General features: G+C 38.7%; 1 long non-coding RNA gene across 2 annotated transcripts; it reads left to right on the top strand.

Moving 5' to 3' along the window:
- The first annotated feature begins 640 nt into the window (after positions 1-640).
- LOC132013232 (uncharacterized) lies at positions 641-23010 on the top strand. Of its 2 annotated transcripts, XR_009402931.1 has the most exons (4): positions 641-747; positions 6871-6978; positions 21878-21909; positions 22938-23010. It is a non-coding gene; the product is annotated as an uncharacterized LOC132013232 (long non-coding RNA). The 2 variants fall into 2 exon arrangements; XR_009402932.1 differs by lacking the exons at positions 21878-21909; positions 22938-23010 and adding an exon at positions 17787-17872.
- The last annotated feature ends 1076 nt before the right edge of the window (positions 23011-24086 follow it).

Raw genomic sequence — 24086 nt, 5'->3', positions numbered from 1 at the left:
CAGACGCTGCTGATAAGAAAAAGAACCCGCTGAGAGTCCCTACATATGCATTCCTGGGTGTTTACCATTTTGCAAAAACTGGAGCAGGGGACTGGCTCATGGGCTCTTGGGGCTGGAGAGGCTCTGCCATTTTAACTGGGAACGATTTTGATTATTTGAATATATGATTATTGATTTATGAAATCAGTTTTTTAATTTGTTTAGTCAAACAAACAGAAATGTGTCCAACATATTTTTTATTAGTTTTAATTTCTCCCTTCCTGCCCAGGCCATACTTCAGCTGTTTCTCCAAGTTACTGATGACTTTAAGGAGCTTCCAGACTAGGTCTCTGCTAGGCCTCCAAAGACCGAGAGAGGAGACCTTTTGAGCTCTCAGCTGACAGCCGGGAGGATACCCTGGGCTGGCTTACTCTACAGAGTGCTGGTCCCAAAGGAATTTAGTGGCGAGAGTAAAGGAAGATTAAAATTTTCCTAAATACATAGCTGGGGGCTTTCTCATGTTTTTAGGCGGGGAGTCCATCGGCAGTCTTTTTCAAACTAGAGAGTGCATGCCAGTCCCCCAGCTGCTGGTTGGAAATGCAGATTTCTAATGTTAACTGTCCTGGGGATGATTTAATCTGCTCCTTTATTTCACAGATGCAGAAATAATCAGAGCAGGGCAGCAGAGGACTGAGCCTTGTGCCCAAGAACACCAGTTGGTCAGCAGAACTCGGAGAGGTAGATCAGCATCCTGACTCTCCCACATGGGTAAGTATTCAATGCTAAATGCAAGATTTGTCCTTAACCTAGACAGACACATAAACAGAGCCTTCAGTTCTTTGTGATGATTAGCAGGGTTAGCCAGGGCTTTGGGACTGTAGGAGAGAGTAACCGCTGGCCCCAGCCAGAGGAGGTTGAGGGTGAACTTGAGAAGTAGGGGGTTACCCCACCAAGGGACGTGATCTCCAGCATCTGTGAAAGAGTTTGGTGTGGTTAGGAGGCTGGAAATGGTGCAGGTGTCTGCAATACACTTGCACTTGGGCTGGGGGGTGGGTTGCAGGCCCGGATGGAACGTGGCTGGAGAAGTAGGTTAGGAATAGACCTTAAAGGCCCTGGGTGATACGCATCTTGCAGAGAAGTGATGCTCTACTTTGCCATGCATAAGAATCACCTGGCTGGCTCTTTAAAACACAGGTGGCTGGGCCCCACTCACTGAATTTCTGATTAAGCGGGCCTGGGGTGGGGACAAGGAATGTACTTTTCTAACAAGTTCCCAGGTGATGCCCTGCTGGGGCTCAGGGAGTCGCTCTCAGTAAACCACCTCGGCTGATCGTAGCCAGAAGCGGTTTTTAAAAAATAAAAGTATGTAACAGCATTTAAATCATGGAAAGAAAATCCGAGGTGGGGTGGAGAAATTAGGGTGTGTGGGCTTCAGGGAAAGAAGAATCCACATGGTCCATTTTTTGCCATTTACCCTGTGCAGCATTCTGTGCTAAGAACTAAGTTTCTAGCTCTCGTGCAACACAGACCCTACAGTTGCCAAGTCTTAAGCACAGGCTTTGCTTTGAGTGTTGTAAGCACAGCCAACAGCCTTTCGGAGGATAGGAAGAGGCACAGGTTGGTGGTCAGCGCTGGGGGCAGCTGTTAGCTGCTCGTGCAGGGGAACATTTCCACTGTAGTGACTGGAGTTTGGACACAGCGGGCTCGTCATCAGCTGCGGTGTGGGAAGGGGCGCCTGCCGGCTTTCATCTCTTCCAGGCTGCGTGGGACCTGTAAATCAGGAACCTGAGCAGCCTCAATCTGACCTCATCCTCCCAGTACAAAGGCAAGTCACCTACATGTAGCTTAAAATCTGCATCCCTCATTCCAGCTCTCCAAGTTCTCCTTCATCTGGAAAATGTTAGTTCCCACAACTTTCAAACATACCTTGTTTATGTTTGAGAGCCTGGTTACCCTACCAAACCACAAATAGGCCATGTTTGATCCCATCTTTGTGCCATTTTTCATGCCAATAATGCCTTTCTCCTTTTCCTGTCTGGTCAAACCCTACCCATCGTTCAAATCCCTGCTCAGACCCTTGTATTTCTGTAGCCTGTGGATCCTGCCCATTGTGCAGCTCTGTAACCGCAACTGACTTGTAACTCACAGTTTAGTCCTCAGCTATGTATATTTCTGACCCCCGCTCAGTGTTTCTTTATCTCAGCCAGACTACCAACCCCTCAGAGTAATCTGCACTACCAGGAAAGCAGCAAGGTGCTCTGCACAGAGTGGAGGAATTCGATTCCCAAGTACTGATCCATGATACCAAACCATAATGACAACGAAAACAAATACAACTAAAACCTGAATCAAACACACATTTTAAGTGGCACAGTAAGACATTGTAAGCAAAATACCAAAAAAACACAAAAACAAAACAAAAACAAACAAACAAAAAAAAAACAGATGAAGTCCCCTAAATGCATGTATGTAGTGGTCATTCCATTTGCCCATCCTCATTGTGTTTGCTTCATGACAATATGACAATATCACCATTATATTTGCTTGTCTCCATTTTTGCAAGCATTTTTCTTCTTTTTGCTTTTAGATTTTTTACTTTGCTAGTTTTAAGCTTCTGAATTACAAACCCTCTAACTATAGAGAGAGGCAGGATTAGTACAGATAGAGAATCTTGAAACTCCAGACGCCAGTTAGGTACCCTCTACACTCCCACCTCAGCCTTCCTCTGTCTGTGTCTGGGACCCGCTCCAACTTGGCTCTGCGCCTGGGTTACGTGGCGCCCAGGCCTCCCTCTCGCTGGCAGACCCCTGTACTCTCCCAGCCACAACAGCCTCCTTTGCAGATCATTCCCAGATCTACCTGTCTAAGCCAACCTTACTACTCCTCCTGTCCAGACCTGCACTTTAAGCTTTCAGATGTTTTGCCCACATGTTTCACAGCCTGAAAACCTATCATCATATGGATAAACATAATGTTTGCTGTTTCCCCCAGGGCCACATTTCCTATCTCGCTTGTCTTCATTTGTCGTCTGACCATCACACATCTGCAGTTTTCATAGGCAGCCATGGTGGGGGTCATTTTAAGTACTTCTGTTGGTTCATTTTTGTCTTCCATACTTGGTGGATAGTATTTACAACATAATCCACCTTTGTCATAAAAGGTGATATCCATGCCTTGCTAACCACATGTAGGAATTTTGGCAATACTGGCTTCCCTTCTCCTTTGTCGGTTTCATTTGGATTGGCTTTTCTGTCCACATGCAATGTGGCTGACAAAGATTCTAACATGATTAATTCACACATATGCTCACACCATTTCTCTATAGGATTTTATAAACTCTTACAAGATGAGTGGCTTCAACGTTGGCCACATGCGTATCCTTATCTGCATTCTTTGTCTTCTTCCTTTTGATTCCTGGAATCAAGATAAAAATTGCCTTACTTCAGCCCCTTCATTCTCTTTATAAGCTCTGTACTTTCTTTTATGACATCCTGAGGTCTGGTACGATCTTTTTCTTGAGTTAGAAACTATTTTTAAGACCTTTACCCCCTTAAAGATCAATAATTCACTAAAGCACGCTACTTGCAACACCAATCCTAAAAGGATAGGGAGATGTATTGGTTATTTCTAACTTTCTGCTAATAATCAACGTAGATTAACCATCCATACATGTAACTGAAACTTTCTTTGGATTATGTGGGAAAACAAACAAACAAATCACAGGCCAAACACTCTATATAATCTTGGAAGGAATTCCTTGAGATAATGGGAGAATGGATAGTTGCAAAATTAGATTTCTCTTCCATTTCTTTTTGTGTTCTAGCCTCTATCATGGTCTTTGATGCGTAATTGGTACTAAATAAATATTTATAAAAGGAATGAATCCACATGAAAGTAATGCATAAAAGGTAGTAGTAGCCCATGGAAGTATGCCTAGTAGTCTCAAAGTATTCAGTGTTCTTAATTCAGAATGCTATAGTTATAATTTCTATGTTCTGAAAACAACACCAAAGATGCAGCCAAAATACATCATGTAAACTACATTTAGAAAATCTTGTTAGTTTATGTTTCATCTTAGAAGAATGGAATTTCTAATTTATTTCCCAGAGTTTTGTCAAAAGGGTGGTATTGATTACAATGTTTTATTTATACTTTGGAGTCTCTCTAAGGTTTAAACTCAGCTTGAAAGCAGGGTCATGAATCTGTTCTTGTGTAAGTATAACACAAAGTTGCTATAATCAGATAACTTTAGTATTCACATTAAAATTAAAAATAACATTGAAGTCATTTTAGGTAGACAGTTTGCAACAGCTCCCTTGAGTCCCCTTAAATAATTTTACATTCTGAGACATCTGAAACTTTGATTGATGCCTTGATAAATGCTTTCTTCTGTTTTAGATAACGAAGAAACAATTGACTAAAACTAAAGCCAAGTTTTGCCTTTAAAATATCCTCCAGTGAACGTCAAACTTTATCAAAGCCTAATTCACACTGCAATGCATATCATGAACACTGTACTGATCATAAATCCCTGCTCTAAGTCCAGATCTTATAATGACAACTCTCCTTTCCAACACTTATATTGTTGGTGAGATGTCTCTGAAGACTGACTGACGGGATTACAAGGTCATCCTTGGTTCCAGTGAAATCCATAAACTTGTGAATAAGAAGCCCTCATTTTTCCAGGGTCTTAAGTGTCTTGATAAGGAATATGTTAATAACCTGCTCTGTAGGTTTCCTGTCTTAGATGTCTGGATTCGATCACAACTCGGGTAATAATTTTGCCTCCTAATTATTTAAAGTGAATCATTTGGAAACATGGGTAGTTGGAATGACTTTGGAAATAATATTTGAAGTTACTTAGAACTCAAGCTAATTCATTAATTGCAGTCTATTTTAATTAATGTCAATTCCAGGGAAATGAACCCAAATTAGTATATTTTCAGCACTTCCTTGATTATTCATATTCTTACTAATAGTTGATTGTGTATCTCCAATTGCTCTTCCATAAGGGAGCTGAGACTGATACCATCAAGTGTAAACCACATTGCCTTAATGATGGACACGAAAGCTTTCTTGGCATCAGGCCTCTGATTCAGGTAGTCAGAAACTCTAGCAGGTTCCAGAGCCACTTGCATGATGTCCTGCTTCTCAGCCTTAGATGTGTGCCGCACAGACTTGAACCTTCTTGCTGCTGTTCACTTGCCTTCAATGGCTTTCCTTTCACTTTCTTCAAAGTCAAAAAACCTTTCCTGACAGTTTCAGCTCCCAAATCCCATTCCCTTTATTTGTAATTTCCCGACCCATTTAGCTATTTGTACTACACTTTCTTTCATGTGTCATTCTCAAAAAGGCAAAAACAATGGGTAATTCACCCAGAGCCAACTGAAATACTCCACAGACAGGAGATGCTTCACACATTGTTGATGCGTGACATCGATACTGGTAGGAAAACCTGTGAATGGAGTTGTCTTATCCCCTCACAGACTCTCTGTTAGCCCCCCAACCAATGGTTGTTATGGAAAACAAACAGTAATGTGAATTATTATTGTTAATCCTTACACTCCTTTCTGATCATCATTCAAAATAAGAAGTGTCTGGAATGATATTGCATAAATGTAGGCACTTGGAGAAAAAAGAAGAAATCCAAGAAAATGGCTTATCCTTAGACTCATGATTCACGATGGTCTTATTAATTAACAACCATAATCTATTATGTTGTTCTGATAGAAAAAGATTTTTTAGACACATAGTTGGAAAGAAGTTATTTTACTTATACAGTTGCAAACACAAAGGGTCAAGAAATTGTGCCAACTTGGTTCTCTGTGTTGATTTTTCTAGCTGAATTATTCCTGATATAATCTAAATACAGAAGTCGAGTCACCCTTCTAGAAGCCCGAGATTGTTTCTTAGACTTAGTAGCAAAGCAGGAACAGGCTGTTGAATTAGGCAGAGTTGAAACCAAAGGCTTCCTGCACCACACCTGTTAATCACTGAAATGAAAGGCCAATGCAGAGATGTAACACAACACTGTTGGTCGTCAAAAAACTGCTTGAATTACCACAGCTTCATTTATGACTCTCTTGGGAGCATCACTGCTGTGAAATCTATAGAATTAGAAACTGCCCCCAAATTCTGCTCGGTGAAGAATGCAAACATTTCACTCAAATGGCACTTGTTTGTCAAACGGGCAAGGGCAGGGAAATTGATGAGGGTACTAATTATTCTTGAAAGAGCCAGAAAGGAGTGGAGAACATTTAAAGACTTCATAAAAAGATGTGAGGAGCGAGGGAGTGAATTTCCCCAAACTTTAAAAGGCTTAATCCGCAGACAGCAGGGCTGGTGATGAGGGCAGAGTTTTCTCAATTAGAAACAGGTCTCCTCATCTGATGCAATCCTGACATTTCCCTTGTGGATTACAACAGTTGGAGTTAAATTTTTGAAAATTGTGAAATTTTCTCTTTTCTTTCAAAGTCTGAATATTTATACATAATAGACCATAACAACTTTGTTGAATCTTTGGTTCTTCCTTGTTTTATAAAAATTAATGCTTCTCTCCCAACCCCTAAATACCAAAAAGGTACACCAAGTTTGTTCAAGTGGTGACGCCTTTAAGGAAGGAACGTTTCGGCTACTCACTATTTAAGCTAGCTAGGCAAATAAGCAACCCTGGGCCTAAGTGAAATGACTCTGGACTTAGACAAGACCAAGTAGAATTTGTTTTTTTTAAGTAACACGTATGTGCCTCTGTCAAAGTTACAAGTCAAAAATTTCAAGAAGAGTTAGAATTAATTCTTTGACTTAATGGACTCAAACAAACTGGCAATGAATTTTAAGTTGCTTTCAAGGGAAAATAAAATATCTATATCATCTTCTGCATCTCTTTTCCAGATAATAGATGAAGAAAGTACTAGAAAGCAAAGAGCTGAAAAAGAGCGATACCTCGAGAGAGCAGACACACATTGCCATAGGAGGAGACCTTGAGTTTACCCTGTCCAGGTGAAATTTGCATTTTTAAAGGGACATGGTTAAAGATCAAGAAGCTTCCAAACCTAAAGAAATGAAGTCCTTGTTGTTAGGAAATCAAGTGGTGTAACTGGTGTTTGGGATGGAAAATGTGTTTAAGATGGAAAATATTCAAATGTGTGCCAGAACAGGGTGAGCCATTTGATATCCATAAAATTGTAACAGTGAGATAGCAAAAATTTTTCAATGAAAGTTTGCCATTTGCAGAGAACACTGTTGCAGGCTCTCTGAGAACTTGTGCTTGCCCTCTAACTGGTTATAATTCAGTTGTGTTGTAAGAAACACACATGGCAATCTAATGAGAAACTGTTTAGTTTAAGACATAGCATAGGAAGAGATGTCATGTGAAAGTATGAAGATAGGAAAACCAATTCTCCATGCTGAGATGGGGTAGAATATTTGTGGTAATTAAACATGCACAGTTGCCGGATTTGCCTAATTACAGAAACATTCTTACTTGTGGAACTATGCTTTTCTGCTTCTGAATTGACCGTAAAGTCTTTCATTATTGATTTACTGGGGAGTAGAGCAATATTGAGAAATCCTCTTCTCCCATTTTTTACCTACTATGTCACCTCTTGACTATCACGACCCTCTCACAAAGGGTGTTGATGTGAGATTGTGCACAGTGACCATAATTTCTTTATTTTATCCATTATACAATATTTAAATTATCTGAGGAACTAGTAGCTGGGCATATCCAGGTAAAAGGTAAATTTGGGTTATTAAAAGAAATTACCTTGAAGAGTTATGGTTGAATGACCCCGTTTGAACTAAGGAATTATCTTGGAAACATACTCAACTAGCAAAGAAAAGACATGTTCTTCCCAGAGGCTTGCCAAAGCTTGTTCAGGGCCAGTACATTTGATCTCAGTGATCTCCCACAAGTGGGATTGTGGCTTCATAAAATGGAAACTTATTATCCCTAGTTTCTGAAAATAAATATAAGTTTGGGGCACCCATCCGGACATGTAGGTGCAACTTGGGGTCTTGTCGACCCTGTGTCCAAGGATGCCCTGATCAGTTTCAGAGATTCAACCAAAGGCAGGAAACACTTTCCCAGGCAGGATGGATTATTCAAAGTACTCGTAAATGTTTTATAGCTATTCAGTTTCACAACCCTTTGGATTACGGGAAATTATATCTAAACTAGGACAGAAAATCTATAATAGATGCAATCCAGATCAATTCCCAGATAATGAAGTGTTTTTGTTTTGTTTTGTTTTGTTTGTTTCTGAGAGATCTGCTAGATTGGCCAAGCCTAGGTCCATGGAACAGTGGGGGTGCACCCACTATCTTCAGATTATCAACATTCTTTTCTTTTACACAAAAGGACTTCCCTCTGTTGACTTGCATACTTGAGAGCTAATGACATGTATTGCGCTCCTTTTTTTCTAGCCAGGTTTAAAGCAGTAATTGATAGGTTGTTGTCTGGCTATTTCCTTGCATGTCAGGAAAGAAATGTTAAGCAACTAATTGTTCAGAAATTTTCTGCCCAGTTTTGTGTGCCCAGGGGACCTCAGATGTAAGAAAGTCTCAGACTTGAGATTGAAGAGTGGGTAGGCGATCACTGTTCTTGGAAGCCTTCCTGTGAGAGTTATTGTTATATGTTGTCTCTCTTCTGCTATTTAAATCCTCCCCTCTCGTGTTTTCCTTCCCCTGCTTTGAAGTTTCGGCAATAATCAAGTCTCAAGACTACTCTGCCTCTCAGGGGTCCCCAGAGATATTGGAGAAACTGTAGATTAGACTGCCCACAAACCACCTTGCCCATCTGCTGAATTAGCCCACTCTTTTTAAAACTGCCGTGTTCTCAAGTTCTTTTTTTTTTTTTTTTTTTTTATAGAAGGTCAATTCCTTTGGCTGGGAGATTTTTCTCACCAGAATTTTAGAGAGTCGAAAAGAATTTTCTCATACAAACCACTTCTGAAGAACCCACGTCCTTCGCAGCTTGTACATGATTACAATGCAGTCTCCTCTCAGTAGACGGTATCTGCTCCAAACCCACACAAACAAGTTGAGTTCCACTCAGCAGTAAGAACACACACTCCATGCTTCCTCTTTTCTGAAAATAGCTTAGCACCTTCAAAGTAATGATAGCCTCAAAGGATTCTGATGAGCCGAGGAATGAGAGCATGGGGCTGGTCTCCATCAAACCATAGACTTGCTAAGTATAGCTTTATTGGATCGCTCAAAAGGCTTGTACAATTTCTTTCCCAAATGAGATCAGAATAGACCGATGTATAATTTCTGGTTAATCTGCCATCCTTCTCCCTTTTTATCATAATGGGGTTATGTTAATCATCATCTTTGTCTTCAGGGATCTCATTTTGAGCTCAACAAAATTGTGAAAATATCGACCGACTTCTCCAGTTTCTACTGTAACATCCTCTATCAGTCTTGGATGTATAAATGTTTGGCTTAGTGCCTTGTCAATTACAGCATCTAACACTTGCAGAGTTCCAGCCAAAGCTGTTAGTGCAGTCTTACTCTCCATTTGATACCCAGAGCAACTTAATCCCCACTTTAGGCAAATCTCATTCCTCCTTGTCCACCATAATTTTGGGTGGGGGAAGCATAAGTGTTCTGATATTTTCCTACTTCCTTGGGCTTCTTTTCATTTCAAAATGATGCTCTTTTTTATTCTTCTGAAAATGTTTGCTCTCACTATTTACTTGTTGTACGTAGAAGAAAGCTGATAAAGTCTAATGAAAACTATTGCATCTTTCATTAAAGCACAAGTTAGCTGAAGGTATAAAAATATTTATTGTCCTTGAAACTGCAGGTTTGAAGAAATGCAAATTAAAATAACAACAGTGTATAATTTGGGCTTATCCACTTGGCAAAATAAAAAAGGAAGATAGACTGTTGACAAAAATATAATTGGTATGTCCTTTCTAAGAAAAAGCAGAAAATATGTACCAAAAGTTTTTAAATGCACATTTATTTTAAGTACCTTCACTTTAAAAAATTTTTATCCTGTGATGATTATTAAAATTATGGGAAAAGAGACTAATGAACAAGGAGGGTTTGCTGAACCATTACTTGTAATCAGATTGCCCATGATAGGAGATAAACTTGTTATATTCATGATATAAAATATCATGTGGGTATTAAAAAATCATGCTTTAATGTAATAATTTTATACCTTGAAGTAAAAATTGTGTATACTGCAAAACTTTACATATGGAATGAGGCTTCATTTATTTAATCATATACTAAAATTAAAAAAAATTATGCCTTTAAGGGGAAGTTATTTTGTTTTTCAAGGGTCAAGTTTTAAAATTTTATATACTTCTCTGTTATGATAGATGAATGGGGAGGGTATGTGCTTTGGTGAGTGCTGTGAAGTGTGTAAACCTGGTGATTCACAGACCTATACCCCTGGGGATAAAAATATATGTTTATAAAAAATAAAAAATTATATATAAAAAAAATAACATATAATTTCTCTATTTAAAACTATACACAGAAAAATTATACAGGCATTTGCAAACACTGATTTTAAATGTAAAGAGACAGTCGTTTATAGGTTTTGACTTTAAAAATCAAGTCTATCATTTTAGACTTCAAAAGCAAAGCTAACTGACATATGCCATATAATGTATTATCATAATGTGCATTTTTGAAAGCTGATAATTGATATTGCTCTAAAAATAAAAAACTAATTATTTAAAGAGAGCTATTCTCTAATGTTCAGTCATTAGGTATAAAATATTCCTATTCAAAAATACTGTGCTTAAGAGTTTGCAATGTCTTTCTACAACTAGTTAATGTCTTTCTACAACTAGTTAACAAAATTATCAGCCAGGTCTCTGGGTGTTAAGAAGATGGCCAAAATAGAAAAGTAAATTTGCTTTTTATTTAGCTATTTAAAGTAAAATTAATGCTATTGCTTTGTTTAAAACCTATGGAAGAAAGCATGTTGCCAGACTTTTTCCAACTAAAAAAGCATAGTAACATATAAACAGTGGACCTTCACTAAGGATCTATTAATTTCAACAGTTACTAAGTGAGCTTCTACTACATTCCTAACTCTCTTAGTCATTACATAGATAAGAAGAGATATAAGAATTGTTGCATTCTAGAGTCAAGGATTGAAGTCTTAAAGAATAAACAGCAGCGCAAATGAGAACATTAGCAATAAACATCCTTTTTCCTTGATGGAAAAATCATGGAAATCAAAGGCATGGCAAATCAGAAAAATGGTCAAAGGGGTATTAGAAAAATGTTACTGGAAAGTTTGGGTATTATTAGTTAGATTTGAGTAAATTGGAAAATGCAAACTTGACACCCACATGGCCCTGTGTGTGTGTGTGTGTATGTCTGTGTCTGTCTGTGTCCGTGTGTCTGTTTATTTTTAAAAAGCGCTCCTTATAGGGACTTGAAATTTACACAATTGCCAGAGACAGTTGCATAGTCTACTTGATGCTATTGTTTCTTGTTTCTGTGTCTCATGCTGGAACCTGAAACCCAGAAGACAAGTAGTTAAGAAGGGAGAATAGATATAAGGGAAAGCAAGGACAAATCAGAGCCTCTAAGGTTGGGCTGAACCCCACACAGAGGAAACTGTGGGCTGAGTTGCTCTGCCTCACCAGCTGAGCCAGTATGCACTAATGAGTTGCACTGCAACAGTGCCTTGGGCTCTCTGACCTAAAAAGATAGTTACTTTAAGTGCAGCCCCTGCCTGGTCCTCGTTCAGCTTCTCTACTCTTGGGACAAAGGTGTTGGCTTCTTTTTTTTTTTTTTTTTTTTTTTTTTTTTTTCAATTGAAAATTTTATTCACGTTGGCTTCTTGAGGAAGGGTACTAGTCTTTCCTTCAAGACCCTCCCATCATGAAAGGTGGAGTCTTGAAAGACTGGAAAGAATTTGAATGAAATGTTAAGCAATTTCAGTTCTGGACTCTGCTTTTTGCCGGATTAAATGACCATAGGTTAGTCACTTCTCTGGTCTTCAATTTTCTCATCAATAAGGTGAAAGAACTTGGGTCACTTGTAAACAAGCCTAGAAAATTAACGCTTGTAAGAAGGAAAGGGATATGCAAGAATTACCCTGGGAGAGGCTGCTCACAACTTTGATTCACAGTGTGTGCAGGTGCTGAATGGGGGATCTGAAAATAAGACCACAGACAGGCCAGTGGAAGGCGACCACGTGAAGCGAGGAGAGACAGAAAGATGGGATGTAGTGGTGATAACAGGATGAAGAGTTGGGAAACTGAATCTCTTTTCTTGGCTTCATCATGGACTCCTTGAGCTAAACTCAGTCGTTCAGCTTATGAGGGTCTCCGTTTTCTGCAACGTGAAGGCACGAGGCAGCAGTACTCATGACTCACAATGGAACCCCCTCAGGAGTGCTAAAGAATATTCAAGGGTACATCCCATCACCAGAGATCCTGATTTAATTGATCTGAGATGTGCCTGGATATCAAAATTTTTTAAAGCTCCCCAGATTCTTAAGTTCATCTAAGCTTGTGAATTCTTAATTAGAATTTGCTTTGGAAAATGGCAGTATGACTTAAGGGTTGTGGGAAGTCTTCCCCCCACCACACACATGTGTGTCTGTCAGACTGCATGTCCGTTCACCCTTAGAGATTCATTCCTTTGTAACTGAAGTCTTTTCATTACTTAACAGAATTCGTAAACTTCTGTTAAATGTGACACCTTCAACTTACAATAAGTCTATCTTATTTAGAATCATAGAAACTAATTTGGAAAAAAAAAGTCTTAGAGGTCACTGTTCAAATTGGCAGGTATTTTTACTGTGATTTTTATAGGTAAGAAACTGAAACTCAGGGGTCTTAAAGCTTTTCTATAGCATTTATTTTAGTGTGGGAGGAGTCTTAATTAATGTCCTCCTCCTTAGCTAATATATATATATTTTTAAATAAGAGGTTTCAGACTGTAATTATGTGACCATGCATTTTTTTTTTTTTAAAGCCACATGTGCCTTTATCTCAATCTATCTTAGAGTTTAAAATCCTTTTTGGTTGGAGATTCCCACAAATGACGTTTGAGCCATTAATGTGTCTCATTTATTTAAATAAGCATTTCCTGCTCTGATGTATCATCACCCTGTGATTGCTCCCTATGATCTACCTTTCACTCTTTCTACCTTTCATCTTAATCCCCGATAGATCTGCTCTGCTGGCCAAAGAGTATATATCATTGCCAAATTGCAAAGCCAAAAGATCTCCCCCTTAAGTCGGAAGACATAAACAGCTGTCATGTAACATCCATGTCTGTTCTCAAAGACATGTTGGACATTTGGCCTATCTGGGAAATATTTGGGGTTCTGCAGGGGTGAATGGATCCAACTCTATAAATTTGTAGCACATTAAATTAATTAATCCCTAAAGATAAAGTTCTAGTCTGCTTAAGCCTTGGCAATTCTAATTGGAGAACACCCTTTCTCTCACCTCTAATTGGCATGGTCCTGTCCAAATCTGAAACTGTCTGAATAAAACCCAAGGTATCCCAGCACCATATGCTGGTTAAATGATGTTTGCAAAGGGATGACCTCATCAGGAGTTGCAATGGAAGGAATTCTAAGGGGCTCACACAAGCAGGAGGTTATGACCGATATATTTATTACTTTGGGACCTAACTTACAATTGGAATTACACAAATCTTACCAAAATTTTGTTGCCAGTTTGCTTCTCCATTAGGTAAAAACAATAATTTTTCTGTACAAAAATAAACAATTAAATAATTTTTTAAAAAAAATCTTCATTAGCCTGATGCTTTCTTCCTTTAAAATCTAACCTAGAGCATAAGGGTTGTGCAGTGTTGGAGTACTGTTTCTATTAAGACATTTCATTTACAGAAGGGACACTGCTATAATGTATTGAGCTGAGAAACTACTCATGATATGTTATACATTCCAGTTTGAGAGAGAAGCAATCCCTTAAGATTCTTCATAAATATGACCAAGATTTTTCCATTGACTGGCCTCAAGAAATCATGTTTTATAAAGAATTGAATGAGCAATAAAAATGTTTAATGATATTATCCAGGAAGAACTAAAAAATGCATTACTTTCACTTGGAAAAGTTGTTAATGGGACCTAAGGTGCTACATTTTAAGGCTTAATATTTGAAGAACCTTAACTTTTCCTTGGGACCTTTAGGATTTATTCATGAATTCATGACTTCTTGAATTTCAATTCTCCCTTCTTTACTTTGAATCGAGTGATGTGCAAAAGCATTTTAAGAAAATTTGAAGCATCACACATAGTTTTAAATCACAATAATCAATAGAAAATGGTGTAATAAGCATTCCTGTCTTTATTCCACCATATCCTACCTATATGAAAGGTGACAAAGTTACTTTTTTACAAAGCTCTCACAGTCTCATTGGTAGAATTTGTTGTGTGAGAATTAATGTATATAATGTATATAAACCACCTTGACCATTGCCTGACAAAATAGCAGCTCCTTAAGAAAAAGGGCCCTTTTAAAGCAAAACACGTTTATCCATGGGAGACCTGTTACTTAATAAAATATCACATCCCTTAAGGATTCTATCAAGTTTTATCTTCCCCAGAATAGTATTTCCCCAAACATGGCAAAAACCTAGATCTCACTACTTCCTTCTTAAGGAAGGTCTCTTCATAATTTGCTACCTGATTATATTCAATTTATCATTATAAAAATCTTTTTCTCAGTTTAATATTCTCATAGAATTATGGTATTAAACATTAGAAGAGCCTTATGAAATAGTGTCTATCTACAGAGAAGATATTGTGTGTCTGTGCATTTGCGTACATTTTGTCATAGGGTTATATTTATTTAATACACTTTATGTGTTTGTTTAAATGTAACAGCTTTATTGCTATGTTATTCACATACCATACTGTCCACCCATTTAAAGGGTACAGTCCAATAGTTTTTAGTATCTCCAGAGTTGCACAACCATCACCACAATAAAATTTAGAACACCTTCATACCCCAAAGTAAACCCCATAAACATTAACAGTGACTCCTCATTTTGCTAACCATTAACCTACTTCCTGTCTCAGTAGATTTGCCTTTTGTGGACATTTCACATAAATGGAATCATATATTAACATACAGGCATGCATGCATATATACACACACATACACACATTTTGTTCTATCATTTATTAGATGATGGACTTGGGATTGTTTCCACTTTGTGACGATTGTGAATAATGCTGCTCAGGAAAGTCACATAGAAGTTTCTGTGAGGACACAGGTTTGCATTTCTCTGAGGAGGAATTCTCTCTAAGAGTGGAATTGCTGAGTAACATGGTAACTCTGTGTTTGATCTTTTGAGGAACTGGACTATTTTCCATCATTTTCCATCCCTAATGGCAATGAATGAATGTTCTAATTTCTTCACATCCTCATCATCATTAATTATTACCTGACTCAGGTTAAGCTTCTTGTGTCTTCTGGTAACACAGCCAGCTGTTGGCTTCCATACACTGCTCTATGATTGCCCTATTGTTTTGGATACATTCAGATGTCTTTGAAGCAGTACATTTTGAGGCCAGGCTTTGAGGCTTGTTCTGGAACCCAGGAGAGCTCTTCTTAGTTGTCTTTTTCTTCGGCTTCTCTCTGAACTAGGTGGCTGAGGATTTAGTCTGTTGATGTCATGGACTTACCAACCCACTCTTGGATCTTATCACCAAAATCTCCATAGTTTACAAGTGGGCCATTAGGCTGAACTTCCCTGCTGTTTATTCTATAGAAAACCATTTCTTTAGGGAGAGCTTTGGGAGATCTTTATTATTATGATCTAGCTCTTGCCTCCTTGGGCAGAATCTCTGAGCTTCTACCCCAGAGCTGGAGTTACAGTCTGCTTTATGAGGAGGTCATTCAACAGGAACAGTAGCATTTTGTCTTCTCAACTTTTTAGCCCATCAGCTCTCCCAGAGTGGAACCTCTGCCCCACAGCTGAGCTTAAGTGAGGTAAATTGGGGCCCCCATACTTGGCCTTCAATACCTGGAACCTCTTGAGACAGGAGTGTGTAGAGGAAACCCCCTCCCCCCATCCTCTTAGCCATACTCACCAGAATACAGCCTCTGCAGCACCAAGCTGATGGGGAGGAGATGTGCTATGGTCCTCGCCCCACTTGAGATACCAACACCATCAAGAGAGACATGAGGGATAAGGAGAGAGGAAGCAAGGAAAGTGTGTTCTTGTCTACACTGACCCACACTAAACCTTCTATCACATTGAGCTGTGGCAGAGGAGGGAAGGAGCAAGTCATGCTCAAGCCCCACAGACTCTTCCTGTATTACTGAGATCAAATAGATTTTCCTGAATATTTTTCTCATTAGCTTGATGCCCCCAGGAATATTTGCAGAAATTTTAAATGGTTCTCTTTCTATCATTTCCATCAGTCATGGTTGTTCAGTGGGGAGCAGATCTGAGGAACTCACACTGTCATTTTAGAAATTAATCTTCTTCTATTCAATAAATGTTCATCTACATAGAGGGAAAATAACCTTCATCCCAACACAAATAACTCTTGCTAACATTTTTTTTTTTAAAGATTCTATTTATTTGACAGACAGAGATCACAAGTAGACAGAGAAACAAGCAGAGAGAGAGAGAGAGAGGAGGAAGCAGGCTCCCTGCCAAGCAGAGAGCCTGATATGGGGCTCCATCCCAGGACCCTGAGATGATGACCCGAGCCGAAGGCAGAGACTTAACCCACTGAGCCACCCAGGCGCCCCACTAACATTTTGATATATTTCCCTCCAGGACATTTTTCTAGACTCAGTTTCCTACATTTGCTCTTCCTTCCTTCCCTCCTTCCTTTTCTTTTCATTTAAATATTACAAATCACCCTCTCTGTGCAGTTGGATATATTCTATTAACTTAACATTCTAATATAATAATACTATACATTATTTCCTATTCTTTATAAACAACAATGTTAATAGGCATGTGCTATTCCATCAATTTGATCTGTCAAATAAACTTAATAGTCATTTCCCTGCAGCTGGAGATACATTAGTGATATTGTACCACTGTCATTTATTGAGCACATGGGCACTAAGCAGTTGATATACACCATCTCAGTACTCATAACTGAATGAGGTAGAGCTCCTTATCATGTTTTACAGATAAGGAAACTGAGGCTTACTCAGAAAGCAGTAACTCCTAAAGCCATGGAGCTAGTAGGGATAGAGCCTGGGTGACCACAGATCTGTGAGTTTCAGGGACTATGGTTGTGCATATATATATATTTTTTTGCCTTTATTACTATTTCTTTTCTTAGGTACGTTCCTAGAAATAAAATTAGCAGGCCAAAGGCAATTACTACATAAGTTTTCTTGACAAGAATTGACAAATTGGTTTCTAGAATATCATTTTTTATTCACCACTTTTCTCTGCTGCAATTGATGGAGCCAAAATATCTCCTTCATTTTTCACCAGAAAATAGCATCGCACAATCATTTATGTCTGTTACTCCCAATGTTGACAACATTTCCATTCTCTCAATAGACATCAGTTATTATACATTTTGTGCATGTCTGTTGAAACTCTTGAGACTTTCTTAATATTTTTAGTAACCCTCTACATTATATAGTACAGTAGCCATCAGTATTTGCTACAAGTAATTTTATTCAATGTGTTCTTCACTGTTTTATTTTAGCTGAATACATTTTTAATTATCTGATAATTTATATGTAGTCAGTTTTACTAGCAGAGCATCTATTTGGTTTTTGATATGGCAAAAAAGAGGGACAAAAAACTTACTCAAGTGATCACAATACAGAAAATTAATGTCAGCCTCTTCTGGTTCACAGGGCACTTCCTGGGGAGTGACCCCCCTCACACTGGCTAGAGGAGCATTGGCCCCTCTGCAGGCATATCTCTCCTTAGGGGCCTGGCATCGTCCATTCATAAGTATCTCATCAATTCACTTTTTTTTCTGGTAAGCACAGTCTTAAGTAGTTGTACTTAAGATTCCAATTCCAGTGGGCTGGGATCTCTACACTTTTTTTTTTTTTTCTAAGAACTATGATATCACATATTACAGATTCAATTTTCCATCATCCGAGGCAAATCTTTCAATTCACTTGTTGGGTTAGCTGGCAGAAACTAAACAAGTAATGTAAGCAAAAACACACTTCTTAATTCTAATTCTCTCATTTACCTATTTGAAGGAGAGCACCTCAGTTCATCTTGAGTAAGTTTATGTGATGAATTTCTTGAATATGCCTTAGTAGGAGGGCACCTGCATCTGCCCTCTAGAGCACATACTTCACTATTAATTTAAGATCTTAGTTCTTGAGTCTTTCTTCAACAACATCCTCACCTATTCAGGTCTTATAGTTTCTTATAGTTTAAAATTCTTTCCTTCAAGAGGGAAGCTATATTTAGTTACTTTTTAGTGGCGATCTGTCTATACAGCTTAGCCTAAAATGTTTTAATGGCTGTATGCTTCTAGATGAGATGTGTAGATGAGTAATTACTGTTGATTCTCCCTTCCCCCCAAATCCAAACCAACAGGCAATGAACCCACAGCACATATCCTGCAAGTTACCTACTTATTTACCTACTTACCTACCTATTTCCTTAAAATATCTGGCTAGTAATGGTTTTTGTTGAAAATATTGATCAAAATAACTCACAGTTCAGTTCATTTGGGAGAGAAATCAACTTTTACAAGAAAATAATTTTTCTCTTGTGGTATGAAATAATATATAATCATATTAATTTAGTCTAGAAATAAGTTGAAATTATGTTACCCCACATTCTCCTTAAATACACATCATGGGCTACAATAACTTGCAGTTTTCTTCTGCCATGAAAGAAAAACGTTCTAGCTGAAAACTTTAGAATCATATAACCTATATTTTATTGGTGGGGGTGGGGGTGTCTTAAATATGGAAATTCCAAACTGGCGTTTTCTCTAGAATGTGAGAAGGTTCACTTTTCAGATGTGACCTTATCCTGAACTTCTCTGAAATAGCACAATCAAATGAATGTCTTTAACCCTATCATTTTACTGAAATTTGAATCTATCTATCTATCTATCTATCTATCTGTTATTTATATACCTATAGATATCCAGTATTATCAGCAAAATGATAGTCCAAAGCTTCATTTATTTAAAACCTCTACATGAAAACATAAGTGATTATTGGTACTGACTGAAAATGTTCTACCTTTTATTATCAGCTGCTGTGTGGGACTTCCCTTCATAAGCCAAATCATTGAAAGATAAAGAAATAAAAAAAACTATAATAACTAATTGTAAAACCCTCAGAGTATACTATTAGCCTATATCTACTTAAAGGATGGAGAAGGAACTCAGTTACCAATTTAGTTTCAGGTAATTGCTGTGGCCACAGTTACTAGGAAAATTTTTCAAAAGCAAACTCACAGAAGGACAATGTTTTTATTTTCTGTGAATTCCACCAAATAGGAATTTGACAAAGGTCCCACCCAGTAACACCACAACACACCATGCTATGCCAGTGGCTGTGCCTTACCACAACCATTCTCAGTGGCTCAGAGACAAAAACAATAAATATCCCTCTGGGACAGAATATGAGCCAGCAGGTCCTAACCTCATGGAGAATATTTGGCGATACCAGCCTTTAAAAGGTTCAGTGTTTTTATGAAAGTGGTTTTATAAGCTTTAATATAGAGACTCATACATTTTACTAGTGATATTTTTAAATGAATATTCCACCAATTCAGTTTATGAATCCAGTTTTTGACAAGACTGAGAAAAAATGAAAACCTTCCAAAATGGAAACATGTCCATCTTTTGTTGTGAATACACCTATGCCTGAAAGCATTCTGTAGAGAATACCATTTACCAAGCACACTTGGCCCAAACATCTGTGCTCTATTGTGTTTTCCAGAGCAAATCAACCCATTCAGGGACTATAAAACAAGAATTCATATAAAAATGTATGTAAGGAAGACACATTTCTCTTTTTAAAAGCTCATTCATCCATGATGAAGCTATTAAAAGAAGGCTCAAGTTAACAACAAAGAACAAGGGATAATTGTGTGAATATCTGTGGTGGGGAGGCCCAGACAAATGGTGGTAGGATTAGAATGATGGAGACCCAGCGACCAGGCAGCCCACAAGATGTCCTCTGGGGCTTATTTGAGTAGAAATGAAGAGAAAGGGGATCTACACAATGTGCCAATGACTCATGGTAAACACCTGGCAGACATTTCAGTTAGTGAGGAAAGCATGGTGCCAGGATATGCTAGTGTTACGGGAGAGTCTAGGCAGAGTATGGGGAAGGTGATGGAAAGGAATGAAAAGCAAGCAACCCACAAAAGTTTTGGAAGAAAAGCAGGCAGAGTGTGGGATGTACAGCTCTAACACATCCCAGGGGAGTAGGGTCAGAAATAAATGTCTGATACGCAAAAGTTCATTGGTGCTAGAGACACTGGCATAATGAGGGGGGCTCAGCAAATGAGGAGTAAAGCACGGTGACCTTGCTTCTGAAGTCAAAGATTTCTAAAAAGTGGGGAGGGCTTGCTTCCCCCTCGGCAGTCTGTATCAGAACCTGCTTGGAGTAAGGGCAAGCCATTTTCAAATTACACAATTTGTTCTTCCCCATTCAGCTGCCACTCTGTTTTAACAGACCACCACACAGGTGTACTGGGGAGAATAAAAAGGGCAGAATGCTAAAAACCACTGAAATACAGGCTTGGTTATTAAAAAAAAAAAATAGCAAGGAGTTCACTATAGCTCCTGAGCATGGTATCAGAAATACAGTTTGCATTAACGTCAGCCTGGAGGCTGAGCTGTGAACACCAGGCAGCTGATACAACAGGAAGCTGGCTCATGCACCTTGGAATCAGGTTGGCCAGGGTTCAATTCCAAATCTGCTGCATATCACAGGCATATTCTTAAGATCACTGGCCCTCGTTTTTCTACTACCAGTTTTGATTCACACAACCATGTGTTTAGAGAAAAGTATACATCTGGTGATCCAACTTGGAATTCCAGAAGCACATTTTCTATAGCACTGTGATTCTTCAGTGGTTTATAATATATTTTCCACCATTTTTCCATTATGTGTCCCTACCCAACTGACTAGAAATGCCCTCCCCTCCCCAATTTAATTCTCTGGAGATGAGTCTCAGACAGGAACCCAAAGAAATTGATGAAGAACAAATTGGTAGTTGGATGGGAGAGCAATGATCATGAATATGGGCCCCCCGAGTCATGGGAAAGAAGTGCTGACATAGACCTGGGGCCCTCTATGTAGCGTCAAAAGGCACATGCGCAATGGCTGGAGGTGGACCCTCTCTTTGTGTTCTCCCCAGGTTCCTAGACACCACCTGCCATCAATGGTGAGGGTCTTTATCCCTCTCCTCCTTGGTTCTCTGAAGAATGAACTATTGTTTCAAATATTTAAAATAACAAATAACACAAGTTTATAAGTACAAATCAAGACAATTTGTAAGTGAGAAAAGAAGAATATGCAGTGAGAAAGTATAATGAAATCTGACTTTAGTATGGGTGTTAGGTTTGAGAAGTGGGGAAGTAGAATAAGAAGTTAAATGAGTCAAGAACAGGACAGGAGTTTCTAGGCAGAGGGAACAGCAAGACTTCTATTTTTAGCATCACTGTGATAAGAGCTCTAAGAAGTAGTAGTGTCAGTATCTGTCTCTTATTCAGAAGCCAGATGAGCTTTAGAACTCACTGACCCAGGAGTGATTTGGTGGTTACAACGTAATAATAATAATAATAATAATAATAATGATAATGATAATAATAAAATGAACAACACTTAAATTCTTAAGGAATGAGGCTAAATCGGCAATATAAAATGAAAAATTAAAGTACTTTAAATAGTAATTATATAGATACAGTCATTTCAATTGGGATCTAACATGGGTCCATCACTTTTCCCAGGCCTCAACACAGGGGACGAGAAGAAGAAAAAGGTAAGAAGCCTCTGTAACATTTGATGTTGTCTTCCCCCAAGTTCACCAACCTGTCACTGATGTTTAAGGACTTGGGCTCTCTCACAATCCTCCAGAACAGTGCTGGAAGTCCTGTGCAGAGTATCTCATATGTGCTCCCTGGGCTGGGATTTGGCCTTTTCCGGTTTCTTCCCCATTTTCTTCTTCTGGCTAGTGAAGCCTAGAGCAGCAGTTCTCTTCATATTCACCTTCAGTCCTCCTGGGATTGGCCGCAGGTTAATGGGCACATAAGGAAGACTGTTATCTGTTTCAGTACAATTAATATCGTGTTCATAACAGTCATGCCCTTAAGATCACTGGCTCTCATTTTTCTATTACCACTTTCGAAAAAAAGAGCTCTATCGAATGTACCTAAAGATGGCTTCTATCATTATCGAAACTTCTGGCACTACTTCCCATCAATACAAGTAGTTATTAAAAGCTTCTGACATCACTGTTTCATGGAGATTATATTGGAAAATAAACTAGGTTTTACTCCTTTATGGAGAGCTCTTCACACGAGGATTAACTCATCAGCCCTTTGGGACTATAGTGGGGAATGGGTAAAATGAGTCCAAATGATAAGTATGACCATCACACACAGTATCAATATGCTTTTCCTTTCACCTTTCTGGGTACAAGAACTCCACCCTCATTTACCCAAAATGTCCATTAACCTCAGCAGACGTTTGGATACTATAAGGAGTAAAAATAAGATGCTTCCTGCCCTTTGAGATAAAAAAAAAAAAACCTGTTGCTATGAGAGTAGAATGTTCAGGTTCCATAGAGCCTCTGTTCCCCTTTTAGTTTATAAAAAGTTTACTCAGGATATTCACTATGGTGTGGAGGGCATGCTCTATCTGGATTAAATGAGTGTAAAGAGAAGATAAGACTTGGGGCAAATGGAAGAAAGTCCACAGGCCTAGGAAATCTGTGGGAAGGAGAAGAGGAGAGAAAAATGGATGTTTGTCAGATAGGTATTTTCTGATTGTCTTCTCTGTGGTAAAAAGATGAGAACATTCCAGAGAGGTGAAGGAAACACTGAAAGCAAAGAAGAGCTCTTCTCTGTCCACGTTCAGACTCCTAGAAAGATGTCATCTCTGAAAGATGTCACTCCGAGAAAGATGTGAACACCTCCCAGTCACCAAGATGGGCAGTGGCCACAGCAACTTGGCAATTCTAAATGGTCACGTGAAGGAAGTCCCCAAAGGTTAACTTCCTGGTGTCACCCTGGGTTTCAGAGCAACTGAGAATCTGGCTTGGGAGCTTGTCGTACTGGTTTGACCACATGACTTCTTACCAGGGGTTACTGAACAAACTGCAGGGCTCGAGGTCAGCTGAGTTAGACCCTCCGAGGTCTATACAGAAGCAGAAGCTAGCATGAGCCTCGTTTGTCAGAGAGCGTTTTCAGCCCTGGTCACACTGAAAAAGACCAGCTCATGAATCTTACTTCAGCTGCAAATGACAAGAGGACAGTGTATAGAGCTAGAAGACAGACATTGTCCTTGAGGTCAAAATGATGTAACACTGAGCCTGAGGCCCTGGCCCATCCCTACTTAAGGTTATGTGCTTGGCACCTCTTTCTCCCTATTTTCAGACACAAACTTAGGGAAAGAGCATTTGTATGACTATTTTATGACACTTAATGGACTGTATAAATTTGACTAATATTGATACCAGATGGTTCATTTATTCTTATGATTGTTTGACTTTTTTTTTTTTTTAAGATGGAGAACGGTGTAAGGGCCTTAATGTTAAGTTGTATGTTTCATTCATTTTTGTGTCTCTCCTAGTAACTGACCGATGATGTTACATGTAAAGGAAGTTCAAAAAAATGCCCTTTAAGCAAATAATTCGTGAAGAGTTATTTTTACATTTCAGTGGTTCACAAAATTCTAGAGAGCAGCTCATGGCATCTTAAAGTTTATCTCCTTATTTCCATGCTTCCCTAATGCAGTGCTCTAGGAGTAAATCACCTTGAGTCAGAAGAAGCCCCATCTATACGGCTTCTTCTTCTTTCTTTTTTTTTTTTTTAAAGATTTTATTTATTTATTTGACAGAGAGAAATCACAAGTAGGCAGAGAGCCAGGCAGAGAGAGAGAGAGAGGAGGAAGCAGGCTCCCTGCCGAGCAGAGAGCCCGATGCGGGACTCGATCCCA

The sequence above is a fragment of the Mustela nigripes genome, chromosome 3, assembly GCF_022355385.1.
Source record: "Mustela nigripes isolate SB6536 chromosome 3, MUSNIG.SB6536, whole genome shotgun sequence".
Classification (NCBI taxonomy): Eukaryota; Metazoa; Chordata; class Mammalia; order Carnivora; family Mustelidae; genus Mustela; species Mustela nigripes.
This window is presented reverse-complemented; position numbering and strand designations above follow the sequence as displayed.